Below are 22,240 nucleotides of genomic sequence, written 5' to 3' on the forward strand. Positions count from 1 at the left end.
CGAGTGAAGTGTCTGCGGTGTAGTGTATGGCTAGTAGCAGGCCTGTTAGGATTTGTGTGGCTAAGCAGATGGCTAGAAGGGAGCCGAAGTTTCATCAGGCAGAGATGTTGGAGGGGGCGGGTAGGTCGATTAGGGAGTTGTTGATTATTTTTAGTAGGGGATGGGATTTGCGGATGTTAGGGGCCATTAGTGAGTCTGTGTGTTATTAGGATTATTACCAGGATGGAGAGGGCGAAGGATCCTAGGTAGGCCTTAATTAGCCCTGTGTGTATTGAGGTTGCGGCTTTGCTTGCGGCTACTTGTAGTTCAGCAAGGCCCTCTGGCCCTATTTTTTTGAGTCAGGAGAGGTCGATCAAGTGTAGGGCAATGTTTTGTCCCTTTTCTAGTAGGTTTTTGGAGAAGAATCGGTGTACTAGGGGGTTGAAGTACCCTAATGCAGAGGAGAAGTTTATGAGGGGGTTTGGTTTGGGGTGAGTGAGGGTGTGTGTTATGTTCGATAGTTCTAGGGCTAGGATGATTCCTAGGATTGTTATGAGGATGGCAGCGGTTTTGGTGATAAGGGGTATGGTTATTGGGGGGGTTTTGGTTGGTGTGATGAAAGAGGTAATGATTATTCCTGCTGTAATGCTGCCTAGGGCGAGTCGGGTTAGGGGGGCGGTGATTAGTGGGTTGTTTTCGTTTATTGATACTATTGGGGGGATTCGGGTTTGTCCAGCTTGGACTAGGATGGTTATGCGGATGCTGTAGGTTGCGGTGAATGCTGTGGCTATAAGGGTTAGGAGTAGGGCTCAAGTATTTAGGTATGATGTGTTTAAGCTTTCGATGATGAGGTCTTTTGAGTAGAATCCGGCTAGGAATGGGGTTCCTATCAGCGCCAGGTTTCCGATGGTTAGGCAGGAAGTAGTGACTGGGAGTATTTTCTGTAGGCCTCCTATCTTTCGGATATCTTGTTCTCCGTTTAGGTTGTGGATGATAGACCCTGAGCATAGGAATAGTATGGCTTTAAAGAAGGCATGGGTTGAGATGTGTAGGAAGGCTAGTTGTGGGAGGTTTAGTCCGATAGTGACTATTATTAGTCCTAGTTGGCTGAATGTTGAGAAAGCAATGATTTTTTTGATGTCATTTTGGGTTAGGGCGCATGTGGCAGCGAATAGGGTTGATAGAGCACCTAGGCATAGGCAGGCAGTTAGGGCTGTCTGGTTGGTGGCTAGCAGGGGGTGCATGTGGATGAGCAGGAAGATTCCGGCTACTACTATGGTACTGGAGTGCAGTAGGGCTGATACTGGGGTGGGGCCTTCTATTGCTGCGGGCAGTCATGGGTGGAGTCCAAATTGGGCGGATTTTCCTGCGGCTGCGAGGATTAATCCTATGAGGGGGAGGATTGGGGTTTGGTGGGGGTGTACGGCTTGTTGGATCTCTCAGGTGTTGAATGTTGAAGCTAGTCATGCTATGCTCAGGATCAGTCCTTGTCATCAGCCGATGAGAAGGAAGGACATGATTCGTACTCCTTCCCAGCCTACGAATAGGAGGAATATGTTGTTTGCGGTTGTTAGGAGGAGTATGGCGACTAGGAATGTCAGTAGGTAGGTGAAAAATTTTGTTACGTATGGCTCTGAGGCCATGTATCATATGGCGAATTGTAGGATTGATCATGTTACAAATAGGGCGATTGGAAGAAATGTTATTGAGTATTGGTCTATTTTTAGGCTCAGGGGGATTTTAAAGTTTATAATGAATTTTCACTCCCAGTGGCAGGTGACAGATTCTATTCCCGAGTAGATGAATGCGGTTGTAGGGGCTAGGCTAATTAGGAATGAGGTTTTAACAGCGCGGGTGGTGGCTTGTGGGGTGTTTTTAAAGTTTTTAAATAGAAATGGCAGGATGATTGGGGTTAGGAGGATTGTCAGGGTGAGTAGTGTGAGGGAGTTGATTAGTAGTGTGGGGTTCACTCCTTTTACTTGGATTTGCACCAAGATGGGTGGTTCCTAAGACCAGTGGATTGCTGTTATCCTTTAAAAGTAAGGGGGCTGAGGTTTTAGGCTCAGATGTAAGAGTTAGCAGCTCTTGTTGGTTAAACCCTCCCCTCGGCAGGTAAGAAGGTTTGAACTTCTATTCTTAGAATCACAGTCTAATGTTTGGTTTAAACTATACTTGCATGAGGGGATTCCGGAGATCAGTTCGGGTTTGAGGATTAGGAGGAATATTGGGATAATGTGGAGTGTTATGAGCAGGTGTTCTCGCGTGGTTGAGTTTTGCATAGATGTGATGTGGGAGGGGATTGAGCCTCGTTGGGTCATTAGTAGTATGAATAAGGTGTAGGAGGCGGTTAGTAGGGTTGCGATTCCTGTTAGGATGATCGTGAAGGCAGATCAGTTGAATAAGGTGATTATAATGGTTAGCTCTGCTATGAGGTTTGTTGTTGGGGGTAAGGCTATGTTTGTTAGATTGGCCAGCAATCATCAGGTAGCTATGAGTGGTAGGAGAGGTTGTAGGCCTCGTGTGAGTAGTAGAATTCGGCTGTGCGTACGTTCATAGTTTGTGTTGGCTAGGCAGAATAGTATGGAGGAGGTTAGTCCATGGGAAATTATTAGGATCATTGCCCCTGAGAATGATCAGTGGGTTTGGATTATTCCTGCGGCGATAACTAGGCCTATGTGGCTAACGGATGAATAAGCGATTAGTGATTTTAGGTCTGTCTGTCGTAGGCAGATTGAGCTAGTCATTAGGGCGCCTCATAGGGCCAGGGTTAGGAAGGGGTAGTGCAGGAGGTTGGACAGTGGGCCCATAAATAGAGTGACTCGTATAATTCCGTATCCTCCTAGCTTTAGTAGTAGGGCGGCGAGGAGTATTGAGCCTGCGATGGGTGCTTCTACGTGGGCTTTTGGCAGTCAGAGGTGTAGGCCGTATAGTGGGGCTTTTACTATGAATGCTATGAGCAGTGCTAGACCTGATAGTATTCCTGTCCATGAGGTGGATAGGGTTGGGTGGGTTAGTTGTAGGGTTGGCAGGTGCAGGGTGCCAATTTTCACGTATAGGTGTATGATTGTGATTAGCAGGGGTAGAGAGCTTACTGGCGTGTAGAATAGCAGGTAGATGCCAGCGCTTAGGCGTTCTGGTTGGTTCCCCCATCGGGTGATTAAGATTAGGGTGGGAATGAGGGTTGCTTCAAATGAGATGTAAAATAGTGCTAGTTCTGTGGTGGAAAAGGCTAGTAGGATGAATGGCTGGACTGCGACTAAGGTTGAGATAAAGATTCGTTTGCGTTGTAGGGGTTCTTGTTGCAGGTGGTTTTGGCTTGCTATGATTATGAGTGGGAGTAGTCAGCAGGATAGTACTAGGAGGGGGGATGAGATTTGGTCAATTCCTGTTCAGTTGGATAAAAATTTGTAGGGGTAGTAGGTTGGGATTAATCACTGTAGGCTTAGGGCAGCGATTAGGAGGCTGTATAAGGTGGTGTTAGTCCATAGAAATTTTGGTGGAGACAGCAGGGCTGTTGGAAGAAGTATGATTGTGGGTAGGATGATTTTTAGCATTGCAGGAGGTTTAGGTTGTGTAGATGGTCGGAGCCATGTGTGCGGGTGGAGGCTACTAGGATGGCCAGGCCTGTGCCCGCCTCACACGCTGAGAAGGTTAGCATGAGAATTGGTACCATGGTGAATGAGGAGACTTGGTTTTCGATGGATCATATTGATAGGCCTACGAATATCGATAATATTATGCTTTCAAGGCATAGTAGGGCGGATACTAGGTGGGTTCGGTGGAAGGCTAGTCCTAGTCCGCTGAAAATGAAGGCTGAGTAGAAGCTTAAATGTAGGGGCGACATAAGAAAGTTACAGGGTTGGCTGTAATCTGCTGGGTCGAAACCAGCTATCTTTTTGGTTAGACTAACTTTCTGTTATTCTGCTCATTCTAGGCCCCCTTGAATTCACTCGTAGGCCAGTCCGAGTGTTAGGAGAAGGAGGATCACTACAGTTCAGGTGAGGGTCATTAGGGGGGATTGGAGTTGGACGGCTCATGGCAGGGGGAGTAGGAGGGCGATTTCTAGGTCGAATAGGACGAACAGGATGGCTACTGAGGAAGAATCGGACTGAGAATGGTAATCGAGCAGATCCAAGTGGGTCGAATCCACATTCGTACGGTGAGAGTTTCTCTGAGTCGGGGTTTATTTGGGCGAGTCAGAAGTTTAATGCGGTTAGGGCGGCGCTTAGGATTGATGATAGGGCGAATATGAACATGAGTGCGTTCATTGCTCTCCTCTGGGTTTATACCAGATTCTAGAGATTGGAAGTCAATTGTAATTAATATACTAGAAGAGCAAGATCCTCATCAGTAGATGGTTATGTAGAGGAATAGTCAGATGACGTCTACGAAGTGTCAGTATCAGGCTGCTGCCTCGAATCCGAAGTGGTGGTCTGATGTAAAGTGGAACTTGATCAGTCGGAAGAGGCAGACGGTCAGGAAGGAGGATCCGATGATTACGTGGAGTCCGTGGAATCCAGTGGCAACGAAGAAGGTAGATCCGTAGACGCTATCGGCGATTGAGAATGGGGCTTCGTGGTATTCTATTGCTTGTAGGGCTGTGAAGTAGAATCCCAGGAGGATCGTTAGGGTTAGGGCGTGGATGGCGTGTTTTCGGTTTCCTTCTGTGATGCTGTGATGGGCTCACGTTACGGTAACGCCTGAGGCTAGTAGGATGGCTGTGTTTAGTAGGGGGACTTCTATCGGGTTGAGTGGTTTAATTCCTGTTGGGGGTCATTGGCCTCCTAGTTCTGGGGTTGGGGCCAGGCTCGAGTGGAAGAACGCTCAGAAGAACCCTAAGAAGAAGAATGCTTCGGATGTGATGAAAAGGATTATGCCGTATCGTAGGCCTTTTTGGACTGTGGGAGTGTGATGGCCTTGGAAGGTGCTTTCTCGTACAATGTCTCGTCATCATTGGAGTATTACTAGGAGTATTGAGATGAGGCCTAGGGTTAGTAGTATGGATGAGTTGTAGTGGAATCACATGATTAATCCTGAGGTTGTGAGTAGGGCGGCGGCTGCCCCGAAGATTGGTCAAGGGCTTGGGTCAACTATGTGGTATGAGTGTGCTTGGTGTGCCATTAGATGTTTTCTTGTAAGTATAGGCTTAGAAGGAGCACGAAGACGTAGGCCTGGATTATGGCTACTGCTACTTCTAGGATGGTTAGGAGTAGTAGGATGATTATTGTTAGGATGGATACTGCAGGAAGGGTGGGTATTAATGCAATGGAGGCTGTAGAGATGAGTTGGATGAGTAAGTGTCCTGCTGTAAGGTTGGCTGTAAGGCGGACTCCGAGGGCTAGGGGGCGGATTAGTAGGCTGGTTGTTTCGATCAGGATTAGTGCGGGGATTAGGGGTGTAGGGGTACCTTCGGGTAATAGGTGGGCTAAAGAGGCTGATGGTTGGTTTCGTAGGCCTGTTAGTAGTGTGGCGAGCCATAGTGGGAAGGCTAGGGCTATGTTCATAGATAGTTGGGTGGTTGGGGTGAATGTATATGGAAGGAGGCCTAGAAGGTTGATTGTAAGAAGTATGATTATTAGGGATGTAAATATTATGGCTCATTTGTGGCCATTTTTGTTGAGTGGGACTATTAGTTGTTTTGTGATTAGGTGAAGGAGTCATGTTTGGATAGTAGAAAGGCGGTTGTTGATTCATGGGTTGTTTGGGGACGGGAATAGTAGGGCTGGGAAGAGTAGGGATAGTAGGATTAAGGGGATGCCGAATAGATTGGGGCTGGAAAATTGGTCAAAGAAGCTTAGGTTCATGGTCAGGATCATGGTGTGGGTTTGGTAGTGAGGGAGGTCTTATTTGATGGGGGGTTGGTTGTGGTGAAGGCTAGTAGTTTTGGTTGGATGAGGAGTGCTAGGGTTAATCAGGTTATAATTATGATTGAAAATCATGGTGCGGGGTTAAGCTGTGGCATATCATTAAGGAGGGGGAAGTCCCTCTTTGGCTAGCTTAAAAGGCTAGTGCTGTTGCATAGCTTCTTAATGATTAGGATGATGATAGAAGGGACGATCAGGCCTCGAAATGTGGGAGTGGGGTTGATTCTACTACAATGGGTATGTAGCTGTGATTAGCCCCGCAAATTTCTGAGCATTGTCCGTAAAAAATCCCAGGCCGGGTGGTAATGAATGAAGTTTGGTTTAGTCGGCCTGGGATTGCGTCTGTTTTAACTCCGAGCGTTGGGACTGCTCAGGAGTGGAGTACGTCTCCTGCAGTAATGATCACGCGGATGGGGGATTCTATTGGGATAACTACGCGGTGGTCAACTTCTAGCAGTCGGAAGTGGCCGTTGGGTAAGTCTGGGGTGGGCACTATGTAGGAGTCGAATGATAGGTCTTTGAAGTCTGTGTATTCGTAGCTTCAGTATCATTGGTGGTCGATGGCTTTTAGGGTGAGGTCTGGTTCATCGATTTTGTCCATTATGTAGAGGATTTGTAGGGATGGGAGGGCGAGGAGTACCAGGACGATAGCAGGTAGGATTGTCCAGATCAGCTCTACTTCTTGGGCGTCTACAGCATTGGACGAGAGTTTTTCTGTTAGTATGTGGGCTAAAAGGTAGAGAACTAGGCTGCAGATAGCTAGGGCAACGATTAGGGCGTGGTCGTGGAATTCAACGAGTTCTTCTATGATGGGTGATGAGGCGTCTTGGAATCCTAGTTGGGAGTGGTTGGCCACATGAGATGTACAGGATTTTTACCTGTGATTTAGTCTTGACAAGGCTATGTAATTGGTTTACTAACGTCTCATAAGAAAGAAGCATGAGCGGTTAATGCAGTTGGCTTGAAACCAGCATGTGAGGGTTTGATTCCTTCCTTTCTTGTACTTGGACGAAGGCCGGTTCCTCGAAAGTATGGTATGGGGGAGGGCAGCCGTGGATTCATTCAACGTTTGTGGTAGTTAGTTCTGGTTGTAGGACTTTTCGTTTGGCCGGAAAGGCTTCTCAGATGATGAATATTAGTATGATTACGGCTACTATTGAGATTAGGGAGCCGATGGAGGAAATGGTGTTTCATAGTGTGTAGGCGTCGGGATAGTCCGAGTATCGTCGGGGTATTCCTGCTAGGCCTAGGAAGTGCTGGGGGAAGAACGTTAGGTTTACTCCTGTAAATATTACCCCGAAGTGGGCTTTTGCTCATGTTTGGTGTAGGGTAAACCCAGTGAGTAGTGGGAATCAGTGAGTAAATCCTGCTAGAATGGCAAAGACGGCGCCTATGGATAGGACGTAGTGGAAGTGGGCAACTACGTAGTACGTGTCGTGCAGGGCGATGTCTAGGGAAGAGTTTGCAAGAACGATTCCTGTTAATCCTCCGATGGTAAATAGGAAGATAAATCCTAGAGCTCATAGTATTGGGGGGGTCTCATTTGATTGTTCCTCCGTGCAGGGTGGCTAGTCAGCTAAATACTTTGATTCCGGTAGGGATGGCAATGATTATAGTGGCTGATGTAAAGTAGGCTCGGGTATCAACGTCTATTCCTACTGTAAACATGTGGTGAGCTCAGACGATGAATCCTAGGAAGCCGATGGATAGTATGGCTCAGACTATTCCCATGTAGCCGAAGGGCTCCTTTTTGCCTGAGTAGTACGTGACTACGTGTGAGATGATTCCGAACCCCGGTAGGATCAGAATATAGACTTCTGGGTGTCCGAAGAATCAGAATAGGTGTTGGTACAGGATTGGGTCTCCTCCTCCAGCGGGGTCGAAGAATGTGGTGTTTAGGTTTCGATCAGTTAGTAATATTGTAATACCGGCGGCGAGTACGGGGAGTGATAGAAGGAGTAGGATGGCGGTAATTAGTACGGATCAGACAAATAGTGGGGTTTGGTATTGTGAGAGTGCGGGGGGTTTTATGTTGATGGCTGTGGTGATAAAGTTGATGGCCCCAAGGATGGAGGAGATACCGGCTAAGTGGAGTGAGAAGATAGCCAGGTCTACTGAAGCTCCGGCGTGGGCAAGGTCACCTGCTAGGGGAGGGTAGACAGTTCAGCCTGTGCCGGCGCCAGCTTCTACAGTGGATGAGGCTAGTAGGAGGAGGAATGATGGGGGGAGGAGTCAAAAGCTTATGTTGTTTATTCGCGGGAATGCTATGTCGGGGGCACCGATTATGAGGGGGACTAATCAGTTGCCGAATCCTCCGATCATGATGGGTATGACTATAAAGAAGCTTATTACAAAGGCGTGAGCGGTAACGATTACATTGTAAATTTGGTCGTCGCCTAGGAGAGTTCCTGGTTGTCCTAGTTCTGCGCGGATTAATAGGCTGAGTGCGGTGCCGACTATTCCTGCTCATGCCCCGAAGATGAGGTACAGGGTGCCAATATCCTTATGGTTAGTGGAAAATAGTCATCGGTTGATGAAGGTGACGGGTAAGATGGCTGAGTGTTGAAGCGTTAGGCTGTAGTCCTTTTTACAGAGGTTTAATTCCTCTTCTTATCGGCTCTGTAGTGAAATTCATGTTGAGTTGCAAGCTCATCGATGCGCACTAGGGTGCGTCAGGGTCTTTGTAGGCAGAAGCCAATTGGTTTAGGCATTTAGCTGTTAACTAGAGTTTTGTGGGATCGAAGCCCATCTGTCTAGGGAGGCTTTAGCTTAATTAAAGCGTCTGACTTGCATTCAGAAGATACAGGTTAATATTCTGTAAGTCTTAATGTGCAGAAACTAAGAGGGTTTAACTCTTATTTAAGGCTTTGAAGGCCTTCGGTTTGGGGTGTTATCCTAAGTTTCTAGACAATGGCATGTATTATTGGGGACAGGGGAAGTAAGAGGATTGATAGTGAGGCAAGGACCGCAGTAGGTGTGCTTGGGGCTTTGCTAGTGTATCATTGTTTTATGTGGTTAGAGGAGTTGGGGGGAAGGGTAATTGTTGAGTGGTATGCGAGGCGTAGGTAGAAGAAGAGGCTGAGCAGTGATAGCATGGCAATTGCCATGGCTGCTGGTGTTATTTCCTGTTTAGTTAGTTCTTGGATGATAAGTCACTTTGGTATAAAGCCTGTTAATGGGGGGAGGCCTGCTAGGGATAAAAGTACTAGTATTAGGGTGGCGTTTAGCACTGGGGTTTTTGTTCATGAGGTTGTGATCATGGATAGGTTAAGGGCTTTGATTTTGTTAAGGGCTAGGAATACGGCTGATGTTATGATTGTGTATAGGTAGAAGGTAAGTAAGGCCAATTTGGGGCTGTAAACTAGGATGATGGCGATTCAGCCTAAGTGGGAGATGGACGAGAAGGCTAGGATTTTGCGTGTTTGTGTTTGGTTCAGTCCTATTCAGCCTCCTAGTGCTGTTGAGGCTAGGGCCATGGCGGTGAGTAGAGCTGGGTCGAGGGATTTGGATGTTAGTAGGAGCAGGGTTAGTGGGGGGAATTTTATGAGGGTCGAGAGTAGCAGGGCTGTTATTAGTGGCGATCCTTGTAGTACTTCTGGGAATCAGAAGTGAAATGGCACTAGGCCCAGTTTAATAGCGATTGCTGCTGTCAGTAGTAGACAGGAGGTTGGGTGGTTTATTTGTGTGATGTCTCATTGGCCGGTGACTCAGGCATTGGTTATGCTAGAGAATAGGACCAGGGCGGAAGCAGCTGCTTGGGTTAGGAAGTATTTCGTTGCGGCTTCTACTGCTCGTGGGTGGTGGGATTTGGCAATTAGGGGAATGATGGCTAGTGCGTTGATCTCCAGTCCTGTCCAGGCCAGAACTCAGTGGTTGCTGGAAATTGTGATTGTGGTGCCCAAGATGAGGCTGAAGGTTATGATTGGGGTCGCGTAAGGGTTCATTAGTAGAGGAGGGGGTTAAACCATCATTTTCGGGGTATGGGCCCGATAGCTTGATTAGCTGACTCTACTAGAAAATAATATAAGGGAAGTATGGAGAATTTTGATTTCTCTTGTGTGGGTTCAATTCCTACTTTTCTAAGGTCAACAGGAAATGAGAGGGCTGTTATACCTCTATGTTCACTTTATCATAGTGACCCTTTGTAGTTCAGGCACATTTCCTTATGTAAGGAGGTAGGCCTGCATAGCAGATAGGTATGCTGATGTGTCAGAGGCACAGAGCTAGTGTGAGGGGTAGGAAGTTTTTTCATAGTAGGTGCATTAGTTGGTCATATCGGAATCGTGGGTATGAAGCTCGGACCCATAAGAAACCAGAAGATAGTAGGAGGACTTTTGTGGCTAGGATGACGGGGAATAGTTCTGTGGGTGGCCCTAGGGCGCTTGGGTTTAGGAATATGATGGCTGTAAGTGTATTTATTAGCATAATGTTCGCATATTCAGCTAGGAAGAATAAGGCGAAGGGTCCTGCGGCGTATTCAACATTAAACCCTGAGACTAGCTCAGATTCACCCTCTGTGAGGTCAAAAGGAGCTCGGTTTGTCTCTGCTAGGGTGGATACGTATCATATTATTGCTAGGGGTCATGAGGAGAAAATGAAGTATAGAGGCTCCTGTGCGACGGCAAAGGAGCTGAGTGTGTAGCTTCCGCTTAGTATGATTATTGATAGCAGGATTATGGCCAGTGTCACTTCGTATGAAATGGTCTGTGCTACTGCCCGTAGGGCTCCGATTAGTGCGTATTTTGAGTTCGAGGCTCAGCCTGATCATAGGACTGAGTAGACGGCTAGGCTTGACATGGCTATTAGGAAGAGAACTCCGAGGTTTAGATCTGCTAGGGGAAATGGGAGTGGTAGTGGTGCTCAAGTGGTGAGGGCTAGGACAAGGGCTAGTATTGGTATCAGAATGAATAGAAGTGGGGAAGAGGTAGAGGGTCGGATGGGCTCTTTGGTAAATAGTTTCAGTCCGTCCGCAAATGGTTGAAGTAGGCCAAAAGGCCCGACAACGTTAGGGCCTTTGCGGGATTGTATGTAGCTTAGGATTTTCCGTTCTACTAGGGTTAGGAAGGCTACGGCAATCAGGATTGGGATGATGTATAGGAGGGATATAATGAGGCAGCTTAGTGTTGTTATTTGAATCATGGGTGAAGCTAGGGAGAGGATTTGAACCTCTGGGGAAAGGGCTTAAGCCTTCTGCACTTGCCGGGCTCTGCCACTCTAGCTGGTCCTTTTCTAGGATTGAAAGTGGTGGGGGAAGGCCCTCTTCACGGTTTAGTTGGTTTCACTGCTTAGAGGGGGGGGGCGTGCTTGTGGTATTGGCCCCACTTTCCCGGTCCTTTCGTACTGGGGAGAGTGTGTCATAGATAGAAACCGACCTGGATTGCTCCGGTCTGAACTCAGATCACGTAGGACTGTTAATCGTTGAACAAACGAACCCTTAATAGCGGCTGCACCATTAGGATGTCCTGATCCAACATCGAGGTCGTAAACCCCCCTGTCGATATGGGCTCTTGAGGGGGATTGCGCTGTTATCCCTGGGGTAGCTTGGTCCATTAATCAATTATATTGGGTCTGGTCACTGTTAGCACTTTGAGGGGTAGCTCTAGGTAAAGAGGTATGGTCTTGTTTTTGGAGGATTTGTTCTCCTCCAAGGTCGCCCCAACCGAAAAATATCGACCAGGCTCTGCGATGGTAGTGGCCCCAGTGGGGTTGATTGAGGATTCGCGGTGGTCGTTGATTTTTAAGTTCCACAGGGTCTTCTCGTCTTATGTTCACATCCCCGCTTTTGCACGGGGAGATCAATTTCACTGATTATCTGTGAGAGACAGTTAAGACCTCGTTTAGCCATTCATACAAGTCTCGATTTATGGGACAATTGATTGCGCTACCTTTGCACGGTTAGGATACCGCGGCCGTTAAACCTAAGTCACCGGGCAGGCATCACCTTCAATACTTGTTTAATTTGCTGAAGGCTATGTTTTTGGTAAACAGTCGGGCCTTATTAATTTGCCGAGTTCCTTTCACAGATTTTAATCGCTCTTATAGGCGCTCCTGAGTCGGGTTAACAGGGTTAGTTAATACGTGGTCTTGTAGGGGTTTTTGTATCTGTCTAGGTCTGTTAATAATGTTTCTATGTAAGCTTGCGCCGTTAGAGGGGTGTGGCCCTGAGTTACTTATTTTAGCATTAATTCTCCTATATTCATAGGTTGACCTGTTTGTGATAAGGGAATCATCTTATTTTGGTATTTTTAGGTGGTGGAGCTTTGACGCACTCTTTTTTGATGGCTGCTTTAGGGCCCACGGTAGGATCAGTAGTAAGAATTATCCGCTAGTCGAGGTTGTGTCCTTTTTTAATGGAGCTGTCCCTCCATTAAATAGCTCTTAATCATCTCATTAGGGTTCAGGATGTCCGGTAGGGAGGATTAAGGGGGAACTTAGATTCGTTTCACAGGTAACCAGCTATCACCCAGCTCGGTTGGCTTTTCACCTCTACTGACAAGTCATCCCACTCTTTTGCAACAGAGACGGGTTTGCTCTCTTTAACTGCTTGAAAGTAGCTCGCTTGGGTTTCGGGGGGGCAAACTTTAGTTCACTTTGCTTGGTTGTTCTCGCTAAACCATGATGCAAAAGGTACAAGGGTTGATCTTTGCTGTCTGTCGCTTTGATTGTTTCACTGCTATTTCATCTTTCCCTTACGGTACTGGGGTCTCTATCGCGTCTAAGTGTCTTTTCTATCGCCTATACTAAGACTGTAAAATGCTTTAGTTTAATTAGTTTAGTAAATTCTTTAGTTTTGGTGTACTATTTGTGTGGTTGAGCTAGAGGGGGGGCTTCAAGACGATCCGGTCTAGTAGATATCTTTCAGGTGTAAGCTGAGTGCTTTGGTGTTATAGCTACGTCTTGATATTCTAAGTACACCTTCCGGTACACTTACCTTGTTACGACTTACCTCATCTTCAGCGTATTTATGGTATTAGTTATGTGGGATGTGGCTTTTGAGGAGGGTGACGGGCGGTATGTACGTGCCCCAGGGCCGGCTTAAAGTAGGCTCTATTGTCCCACTTTACTGCTAAATCCGCCTTCCAGAAGTGGTTTCACGCTTCTTTCCGTGTGCCCTATGAATAGGGAATGTAGCCCATTTCTTCCACTCCATAGGCTATACCTTGACCTGTCTTATTAGCGGGGTGCTATTGTGTCCACTGTTGTGCTCTCATTCGAGGTGGGCTGGCGACGGCGGTATGTAGGCTGTGTTGGCAAGGGGTGGTTGGGTTAATCGGGGATTATCGATTGTAGAACAGGCTCCTCTAGGTGGGTTTGGGGCACCGCCAAGTCCTTAGAGTTTTAAGCGTTTGTGCTCGTAGTTCTCTGGCGGATACTTCGGTAAAGTAAGTATCAAGATTTAGGGCCAGGCATAGTGGGGTATCTAATCCCAGTTTGGGCCCTGGCTTTCGTGGGTTTAAATCAGTCGTTAGTTCCTAAGATCATCTTAATGGTGTGTTTAGGTGCATCTTGGGCTTATGACAGCTCAGTTGCATTTTGATCTTAGTTAGCTAGGATAGGCATTTTACCACTCTTTACGCCGTGTCAATAGGACGGTTGATTTGGGTTTCTTGTATGACCGCGGTGGCTGGCACAAGATTTACCAACCCTTGAAGTTAGGCTGTTGCTATAACTAAGTCAAGTTTGCACTCATTGCTTAATGTTAATTACTGCTGAATACCCGTGGGGGCGTGGCTTAGCGAGGCGTCTTGGGCTACTACTTGGGTGTGCCTGATACCCGCTCCTCAAGGCCTGTATGGGGGTAGGTGGTCGAGGGCGTTTACACTGGGGCGCGGATACTTGCATGTATATATTTAGCAAAAACCAACCGTAAGGTTAGGACTAAGTCTTTTGTCCGCAGGCATGTTTTATGCCATCTTGGCAACTTCAGTGCCATGCTTTGTGTTAAGCTATGTGGACGGGGGTGTGGTTAGCTGATAGTTGAGTGGTGAGTGAGAGTGAAGTATATGAAATTATTGCTTGTGTTTACTATTTTTAGTACTGGAGTTTCTCTAAGTCCTAGGACTAGGAGGAAATGGTGTTTCATAGTGTGTAGGCGTCGGGATAGTCCGAGTATCGTCGGGGTATTCCTGCTAGGCCTAGGAAGTGCTGGGGGAAGAACGTTAGGTTTACTCCTGTAAATATTACCCCGAAGTGGGCTTTTGCTCATGTTTGGTGTAGGGTAAACCCAGTGAGTAGTGGGAATCAGTGAGTAAATCCTGCTAGAATGGCAAAGACGGCGCCTATGGATAGGACGTAGTGGAAGTGGACACTATTTGTCTGATCCGTACTAATTACCGCCATCCTACTCCTTCTATCACTCCCCGTACTCGCCGCCGGTATTACAATATTACTAACTGATCGAAACCTAAACACCACATTCTTCGACCCCGCTGGAGGAGGAGACCCAATCCTGTACCAACACCTATTCTGATTCTTCGGACACCCAGAAGTCTATATTCTGATCCTACCGGGGTTCGGAATCATCTCACACGTAGTCACGTACTACTCAGGCAAAAAGGAGCCCTTCGGCTACATGGGAATAGTCTGAGCCATACTATCCATCGGCTTCCTAGGATTCATCGTCTGAGCTCACCACATGTTTACAGTAGGAATAGACGTTGATACCCGAGCCTACTTTACATCAGCCACTATAATCATTGCCATCCCTACCGGAATCAAAGTATTTAGCTGACTAGCCACCCTGCACGGAGGAACAATCAAATGAGACCCCCCCAATACTATGAGCTCTAGGATTTATCTTCCTATTTACCATCGGAGGATTAACAGGAATCGTTCTTGCAAACTCTTCCCTAGACATCGCCCTGCACGACACGTACTACGTAGTTGCCCACTTCCACTACGTCCTATCCATAGGCGCCGTCTTTGCCATTCTAGCAGGATTTACTCACTGATTCCCACTACTCACTGGGTTTACCCTACACCAAACATGAGCAAAAGCCCACTTCGGGGTAATATTTACAGGAGTAAACCTAACGTTCTTCCCCCAGCACTTCCTAGGCCTAGCAGGAATACCCCGACGATACTCGGACTATCCCGACGCCTACACACTATGAAACACCATTTCCTCCATCGGCTCCCTAATCTCAATAGTAGCCGTAATCATACTAATATTCATCATCTGAGAAGCCTTTTCGGCCAAACGAAAAGTCCTACAACCAGAACTAACTACCACAAACGCTGAATGAATCCACGGCTGCCCTCCCCCATACCATACTTTCGAGGAACCGGCCTTCGTCCAAGTACAAGAAAGGAAGGAATCGAACCCTCACATGCTGGTTTCAAGCCAACTGCATTAACCGCTCATGCTTCTTTCTTATGAGACGTTAGTAAACCAATTACATAGCCTTGTCAAGACTAAATCACAGGTAAAAATCCTGTACATCTCATGTGGCCAACCACTCCCAACTAGGATTCCAAGACGCCTCATCACCCATCATAGAAGAACTCGTTGAATTCCACGACCACGCCCTAATCGTTGCCCTAGCTATCTGCAGCCTAGTTCTCTACCTTTTAGCCCACATACTAACAGAAAAACTCTCGTCCAATGCTGTAGACGCCCAAGAAGTAGAGCTGATCTGGACAATCCTACCTGCTATCGTCCTGGTACTCCTCGCCCTCCCATCCCTACAAATCCTCTACATAATGGACAAAATCGATGAACCAGACCTCACCCTAAAAGCCATCGACCACCAATGATACTGAAGCTACGAATACACAGACTTCAAAGACCTATCATTCGACTCCTACATAGTGCCCACCCCAGACTTACCCAACGGCCACTTCCGACTGCTAGAAGTTGACCACCGCGTAGTTATCCCAATAGAATCCCCCATCCGCGTGATCATTACTGCAGGAGACGTACTCCACTCCTGAGCAGTCCCAACGCTCGGAGTTAAAACAGACGCAATCCCAGGCCGACTAAACCAAACTTCATTCATTACCACCCGGCCTGGGATTTTTTACGGACAATGCTCAGAAATTTGCGGGGCTAATCACAGCTACATACCCATTGTAGTAGAATCAACCCCACTCCCACATTTCGAGGCCTGATCGTCCCTTCTATCATCATCCTAATCATTAAGAAGCTATGCAACAGCACTAGCCTTTTAAGCTAGCCAAAGAGGGACTTCCCCCTCCTTAATGATATGCCACAGCTTAACCCCGCACCATGATTTTCAATCATAATTATAACCTGATTAACCCTAGCACTCCTCATCCAACCAAAACTACTAGCCTTCACCACAACCAACCCCCCATCAAATAAGACCTCCCTCACTACCAAACCCACACCATGATCCTGACCATGAACCTAAGCTTCTTTGACCAATTTTCCAGCCCCAATCTATTCGGCATCCCCTTAATCCTACTATCCCTACTCTTCCCAGCCCTACTATTCCCGTCCCCAAACAACCCATGAATCAACAACCGCCTTTCTACTATCCAAACATGACTCCTTCACCTAATCACAAAACAACTAATAGTCCCACTCAACAAAAATGGCCACAAATGAGCCATAATATTTACATCCCTAATAATCATACTTCTTACAATCGACCTTCTAGGCCTCCTTCCATATACATTCACCCCAACCACCCAACTATCTATGAACATAGCCCTAGCCTTCCCACTATGGCTCGCCACACTACTAACAGGCCTACGAAACCAACCATCAGCCTCTTTAGCCCACCTATTACCCGAAGGTACCCCTACACCCCTAATCCCCGCACTAATCCTGATCGAAACAACCAGCCTACTAATCCGCCCCCTAGCCCTCGGAGTCCGCCTTACAGCCAACCTTACAGCAGGACACTTACTCATCCAACTCATCTCTACAGCCTCCATTGCATTAATACCCACCCTTCCTGCAGTATCCATCCTAACAATAATCATCCTACTACTCCTAACCATCCTAGAAGTAGCAGTAGCCATAATCCAGGCCTACGTCTTCGTGCTCCTTCTAAGCCTATACTTACAAGAAAACATCTAATGGCACACCAAGCACACTCATACCACATAGTTGACCCAAGCCCTTGACCAATCTTCGGGGCAGCCGCCGCCCTACTCACAACCTCAGGATTAATCATGTGATTCCACTACAACTCATCCATACTACTAACCCTAGGCCTCATCTCAATACTCCTAGTAATACTCCAATGATGACGAGACATTGTACGAGAAAGCACCTTCCAAGGCCATCACACTCCCACAGTCCAAAAAGGCCTACGATACGGCATAATCCTTTTCATCACATCCGAAGCATTCTTCTTCTTAGGGTTCTTCTGAGCGTTCTTCCACTCGAGCCTGGCCCCAACCCCAGAACTAGGAGGCCAATGACCCCCAACAGGAATTAAACCACTCAACCCGATAGAAGTCCCCCTACTAAACACAGCCATCCTACTAGCCTCAGGCGTTACCGTAACGTGAGCCCATCACAGCATCACAGAAGGAAACCGAAAACACGCCATCCACGCCCTAACCCTAACGATCCTCCTGGGATTCTACTTCACAGCCCTACAAGCAATAGAATACCACGAAGCCCCATTCTCAATCGCCGATAGCGTCTACGGATCTACCTTCTTCGTTGCCACTGGATTCCACGGACTCCACGTAATCATCGGATCCTCCTTCCTGACCGTCTGCCTCTTCCGACTGATCAAGTTCCACTTTACATCAGACCACCACTTCGGATTCGAGGCAGCAGCCTGATACTGACACTTCGTAGACGTCATCTGACTATTCCTCTACATAACCATCTACTGATGAGGATCTTGCTCTTCTAGTATATTAATTACAATTGACTTCCAATCTCTAGAATCTGGTATAAACCCAGAGGAGAGCAATGAACGCACTCATGTTCATATTCGCCCTATCATCAATCCTAAGCGCCGCCCTAACCGCATTAAACTTCTGACTCGCCCAAATAAACCCCGACTCAGAGAAACTCTCACCGTACGAATGTGGATTCGACCCACTTGGATCTGCTCGATTACCATTCTCAGTCCGATTCTTCCTCAGTAGCCATCCTGTTCGTCCTATTCGACCTAGAAATCGCCCTCCTACTCCCCCTGCCATGAGCCGTCCAACTCCAATCCCCCCTAATGACCCTCACCTGAACTGTAGTGATCCTCCTTCTCCTAACACTCGGACTGGCCTACGAGTGAATTCAAGGGGGCCTAGAATGAGCAGAATAACAGAAAGTTAGTCTAACCAAAAAGATAGCTGGTTTCGACCCAGCAGATTACAGCCAACCCTGTAACTTTCTTATGTCGCCCCTACATTTAAGCTTCTACTCAGCCTTCATTTTCAGCGGACTAGGACTAGCCTTCCACCGAACCCACCTAGTATCCGCCCTACTATGCCTTGAAAGCATAATATTATCGATATTCGTAGGCCTATCAATATGATCCATCGAAAACCAAGTCTCCTCATTCACCATGGTACCAATTCTCATGCTAACCTTCTCAGCGTGTGAGGCGGGCACAGGCCTGGCCATCCTAGTAGCCTCCACCCGCACACATGGCTCCGACCATCTACACAACCTAAACCTCCTGCAATGCTAAAAATCATCCTACCCACAATCATACTTCTTCCAACAGCCCTGCTGTCTCCACCAAAATTTCTATGGACTAACACCACCTTATACAGCCTCCTAATCGCTGCCCTAAGCCTACAGTGATTAATCCCAACCTACTACCCCTACAAATTTTTATCCAACTGAACAGGAATTGACCAAATCTCATCCCCCCTCCTAGTACTATCCTGCTGACTACTCCCACTCATAATCATAGCAAGCCAAAACCACCTGCAACAAGAACCCCTACAACGCAAACGAATCTTTATCTCAACCTTAGTCGCAGTCCAGCCATTCATCCTACTAGCCTTTTCCACCACAGAACTAGCACTATTTTACATCTCATTTGAAGCAACCCTCATTCCCACCCTAATCTTAATCACCCGATGGGGGAACCAACCAGAACGCCTAAGCGCTGGCATCTACCTGCTATTCTACACGCTAGTAAGCTCTCTACCCCTGCTAATCACAATCATACACCTATACGTGAAAATTGGCACCCTGCACCTGCCAACCCTACAACTAACCCACCCAACCCTATCCACCTCATGGACAGGAATACTATCAGGTCTAGCACTGCTCATAGCATTCATAGTAAAAGCCCCACTATATGGCCTACACCTCTGACTGCCAAAAGCCCACGTAGAAGCACCCATCGCAGGCTCAATACTCCTCGCCGCCCTACTACTAAAGCTAGGAGGATACGGAATTATACGAGTCACTCTATTTATGGGCCCACTGTCCAACCTCCTGCACTACCCCTTCCTAACCCTGGCCCTATGAGGCGCCCTAATGACTAGCTCAATCTGCCTACGACAGACAGACCTAAAATCACTAATCGCTTATTCATCCGTTAGCCACATAGGCCTAGTTATCGCCGCAGGAATAATCCAAACCCACTGATCATTCTCAGGGGCAATGATCCTAATAATTTCCCATGGACTAACTTCCTCCATACTATTCTGCCTAGCCAACACAAACTATGAACGTACGCACAGCCGAATTCTACTACTCACACGAGGCCTACAACCTCTCCTACCACTCATAGCTACCTGATGATTGCTGGCCAATCTAACAAACATAGCCTTACCCCCAACAACAAACCTCATAGCAGAGCTAACCATTATAATCACCTTATTCAACTGATCTGCCTTCACGATCATCCTAACAGGAATCGCAACCCTACTAACCGCCTCCTACACCTTATTCATACTACTAATGACCCAACGAGGCTCAATCCCCTCCCACATCACATCTATGCAAAACTCAACCACGCGAGAACACCTGCTCATAACACTCCACATTATCCCAATATTCCTCCTAATCCTCAAACCCGAACTGATCTCCGGAATCCCCTCATGCAAGTATAGTTTAAACCAAACATTAGACTGTGATTCTAAGAATAGAAGTTCAAACCTTCTTACCTGCCGAGGGGAGGGTTTAACCAACAAGAGCTGCTAACTCTTACATCTGAGCCTAAAACCTCAGCCCCCTTACTTTTAAAGGATAACAGCAATCCACTGGTCTTAGGAACCACCCATCTTGGTGCAAATCCAAGTAAAAGGAGTGAACCCCACACTACTAATCAACTCCCTCACACTACTCACGCTGACAATCCTCCTAACCCCAATCATCCTGCCATTTCTATTTAAAAACTTTAAAAACACCCCACAAGCCACCACCCGCGCTGTTAAAACCGCATTCCTAATTAGCCTAGCCCCTACAACCGCATTCATCTACTCGGGAATAGAATCTGTCACCTGCCACTGGGAGTGAAAATTCATTATAAACTTTAAAATCCCCCTGAGCCTAAAAATAGACCAATACTCAATAACATTTCTTCCAATCGCCCTATTTGTAACATGATCAATCCTACAATTCGCCATATGATACATGGCCTCAGAGCCATACGTAACAAAATTTTTCACCTACCTACTGACATTCCTAGTCGCCATACTCCTCCTAACAACCGCAAACAACATATTCCTCCTATTCGTAGGCTGGGAAGGAGTACGAATCATGTCCTTCCTTCTCATCGGCTGATGACAAGGCCGAGCAGATGCCAACACCGCCGCCCTACAAGCCGTAATCTACAACCGAATCGGAGACGTCGGACTGACCCTGAGCATAGCATGACTAGCTTCAACATTCAACACCTGAGAGATCCAACAAGCCGTACACCCCCACCAAACCCCAATCCTCCCCCTCATAGGATTAATCCTCGCAGCCGCAGGAAAATCCGCCCAATTTGGACTCCACCCATGACTGCCCGCAGCAATAGAAGGCCCCACCCCAGTATCAGCCCTACTGCACTCCAGTACCATAGTAGTAGCCGGAATCTTCCTGCTCATCCGCATGCACCCCCTGCTAGCCACCAACCAGACAGCCCTAACTGCCTGCCTATGCCTAGGTGCTCTATCAACCCTATTCGCTGCCACATGCGCCCTAACCCAAAATGACATCAAAAAAATCATTGCTTTCTCAACATCCAGCCAACTAGGACTAATAATAGTCACTATCGGACTAAACCTCCCACAACTAGCCTTCCTACACATCTCAACCCATGCCTTCTTTAAAGCCATACTATTCCTATGCTCAGGGTCTATCATCCACAACCTAAACGGAGAACAAGATATCCGAAAGATAGGAGGCCTACAGAAAATACTCCCAGTCACTACTTCCTGCCTAACCATCGGAAACCTGGCGCTGATAGGAACCCCATTCCTAGCCGGATTCTACTCAAAAGACCTCATCATCGAAAGCTTAAACACATCATACCTAAATACTTGAGCCCTACTCCTAACCCTTATAGCCACAGCATTCACCGCAACCTACAGCATCCGCATAACCATCCTAGTCCAAGCTGGACAAACCCGAATCCCCCCAATAGTATCAATAAACGAAAACAACCCACTAATCACCGCCCCCCTAACCCGACTCGCCCTAGGCAGCATTACAGCAGGAATAATCATTACCTCTTTCATCACACCAACCAAAACCCCCCCAATAACCATACCCCTTATCACCAAAACCGCTGCCATCCTCATAACAATCCTAGGAATCATCCTAGCCCTAGAACTATCGAACATAACACACACCCTCACTCACCCCAAACCAAACCCCCTCATAAACTTCTCCTCTGCATTAGGGTACTTCAACCCCCTAGTACACCGATTCTTCTCCAAAAACCTACTAGAAAAGGGACAAAACATTGCCCTACACTTGATCGACCTCTCCTGACTCGAAAAAATAGGGCCAGAGGGCCTTGCTGAACTACAAGTAGCCGCAAGCAAAGCCGCAACCTCAATACACACAGGGCTAATTAAGGCCTACCTAGGATCCTTCGCCCTCTCCATCCTGGTAATAATCCTAATAACACACAGACTCACTAATGGCCCCTAACATCCGCAAATCCCATCCCCTACTAAAAATAATCAACAACTCCCTAATCGACCTACCCGCCCCCTCCAACATCTCTGCCTGATGAAACTTCGGCTCCCTTCTAGCCATCTGCTTAGCCACACAAATCCTAACAGGCCTGCTACTAGCCATACACTACACCGCAGACACTTCACTCGCCTTCTCCTCAGTAGCTCACACATGCCGAGACGTCCAGTACGGATGGCTCATCCGCAACCTCCACGCCAACGGTGCTTCGCTCTTCTTTATCTGCATCTACTTACACATCGGACGAGGCCTCTACTACGGCTCCTACCTATACAAAGAAACCTGAAACACAGGAGTAATCCTCCTACTCACCCTAATA

General features: G+C 47.3%; 2 long non-coding RNA genes across 2 annotated transcripts in view; one reads left to right on the forward strand and one right to left on the reverse strand.

Moving 5' to 3' along the window:
• LOC310880202 overlaps positions 1–22,240 on the forward strand; it is a 97,246-nt gene that overhangs the window by 69,422 nt on the left and 5,584 nt on the right. The window lies entirely within an intron of this gene.
• LOC310880200 lies at positions 187–21,866 on the reverse strand. Its single transcript, XR_014571526.1, has 2 exons — positions 21,739–21,866; positions 187–288 (listed from the first exon to the last, which is right to left on the reverse strand). It is a non-coding gene; the product is annotated as an uncharacterized lncRNA (long non-coding RNA).

Source organism: Anser anser, assembly GCF_964211835.1.
Source record: "Anser anser genome assembly, chromosome: 12".
NCBI classification, from domain to species: domain Eukaryota; kingdom Metazoa; phylum Chordata; class Aves; order Anseriformes; family Anatidae; genus Anser; species Anser anser.